The 2069-nt window shown below is 47.0% G+C and overlaps 1 non-coding gene across 1 annotated transcript; it reads left to right on the top strand.

Moving 5' to 3' along the window:
* Nucleotides 1-1749: 1749 nt before the first annotated feature.
* On the top strand, nucleotides 1750-1821 carry TRNAP-AGG (transfer RNA proline (anticodon AGG)). The gene has a single exon. It is a non-coding gene; the product is annotated as a tRNA-Pro (tRNA).
* Nucleotides 1822-2069: the final 248 nt, after the last annotated feature.

Genomic DNA, 2069 nt, shown 5'->3' with positions numbered 1-2069 from the left:
CCAGGTCAGACTGGGGGAGGTCTCGGGGGGGGGCGAGCTATTTTGTAGCATCACAAAGCAAGCAGTTCTGTCACACCTTAAAGATGAACACATTCCTGTATGAGGGAAAGAGCTAAGTGGTAGTTTCATTCATGGTCACAGTTAGATTATTGCTTTGGTAAGGGGACTGATAATAGGAAGATGGGTCCTCGAGCCTGAAGGCGTGTGGCCACCACCAGAAGAACTGTGGAACATGCAGCAGGGCCAAGGGATGGGAGGGAAGCTGGAACATGCATGGAACAAACTGTGATCTTCCCTTTCCTTTCAGAGATGGGGGTTCATGATCTCCTCATGCCACAATGTCTGGCTGTGTGTTTTCTTTTAATCATTCTCAGTTCTCCATATTTCCTTACACGCATTGCTGGTTAGGAAACTTTCTCCGCTATTAATCTTTGTGCCTATATATGCTGTATGGTACTTCTATCTTTCCCAAATCCCATGTGCTTGTCTGCTAGATGTTCTTTTAGCAGTGATCTCAATCGCTCCATCAGTATCATCATCAGCACCTTGCCTTGATGATTCATTAGTGCAATAGTTCTGTGCACTTCCTTTCTTCTGTGTTGTCACTAGCACAGACCTTCTCCATTCCTTAGTGGCCTTTCCTTCTTTCCTTGCGACGCTACAGAGTTGGTGTATTTCCTGAATCACACTGAATCATACTTTCTGTGCTCTATTTGATCATCTCTCCCATGAGCTTATCATTTCCAGGGCTTTTGTTTTTCTTTAGTCGTCTCACTGCTCTTTCTACGTCCTCCTTCTAAATATCAGATGTAGCTCTGCTATCTGCACACTCCTGACCCCTGCAGGCCCCAACTCTTGGGCCTGACCAGCTTTGATGGAGTTTGGATCTTGTAATGCATGGGAGGAAGCTGAGCTTGTTCTGGGTGGAGTCACATGGACCAGGCAGGTAAAGGCCGTGTTTACACTAGTCCCAAACTTCAAAATGGCCACGCAAATGGCCATTTCGAAGTTTACTAATGAAGCACTGAAATGCTGAAATGCATGAGCAGACGGGAATAAGGGGACTTCGAAGTAGGTGGGTTCTTTTCAAAAAGGAGCCCCATCTGGACAAGCCACGCAGCAGCAAGCCACGTCAATTTTGAAGTGCGGCGGCTGCCCGCATGCTAATGAAGAGCTGAATATGCATTTCAGTGCTTCATAAGTAAACTTCAAAATGGACATTTGCGTGGCAATTTCAAAGTTTGGGGCTAGTGTAGACATGGCCAAAGAGTGGTGAAGGACTAAGCCCAGCCGCACCAGCACCCTGAGATCATGAATCTCACTCCAACCAGGAGGGACTGTGGGGAAGTCCTTGGCAAGGTGAAGTCAGGTGCAGCTGGTGTGTGGGGCTGTTTGGTTTACTTTTGTCTAAAATTGTGAGAAGTGACATTTGCTTTTTCTCAGAAGATGGGTTTGTTTTGCAAGGCCATCTGTTGCTCAGGGAGCAAGAAGTCTTGAGTTGAACTCCCTGATGCTCCCTCCAAAGAGTGTGTTTGTTGCTGTCCCTGACCTTGCGTTGCCGACATTTTTCTTACCCACAGTGTGGTTTGTGAACTGTCTTGAGTGTGTAGTTGGTTTCTTGCTTCAAAGCTGTGAGGAGAGCTTGGAAATGACCTTGGAAAGGTGAAGTTAGGTGTAGTGTTTATCAGAGCACTGGGGGTTTATTGAAACCTGATTCTGTGGAAAGCCCAGTGCTTTGTCTACAAAAAGGGCTTGTTGGTCTAGGGGTATGATTCTCCCTTAGGGTGGGAGAGGTCCTGGGTTCAAATCCCAGACAAGCCCTTGTTCTACCATTGTCTTATAGCTGACCCAGACAGCTCAGGGACTCATCTCATCTTGCATGATTTTCCTCTGTTCATTTGCTCAGTGTAATGGAACAGCTAATTGCTTCTGGGTGGCTCAGCTCTATCAAGATATGGTTCTGCCAGTGACTCCACCTCTCCTGTTCAGTGTGGCAGCCCCTCTTGCTGGTAGAAGCTGCAACTATCCAGCTTCTGACTCACCCTTTTGTCTGGATGACTTGGCGTTTC

Source organism: Carettochelys insculpta, chromosome 33 (assembly GCF_033958435.1).
Source record: "Carettochelys insculpta isolate YL-2023 chromosome 33, ASM3395843v1, whole genome shotgun sequence".
Taxonomy (NCBI): domain Eukaryota; kingdom Metazoa; phylum Chordata; order Testudines; family Carettochelyidae; genus Carettochelys; species Carettochelys insculpta.
This window is presented reverse-complemented; position numbering and strand designations above follow the sequence as displayed.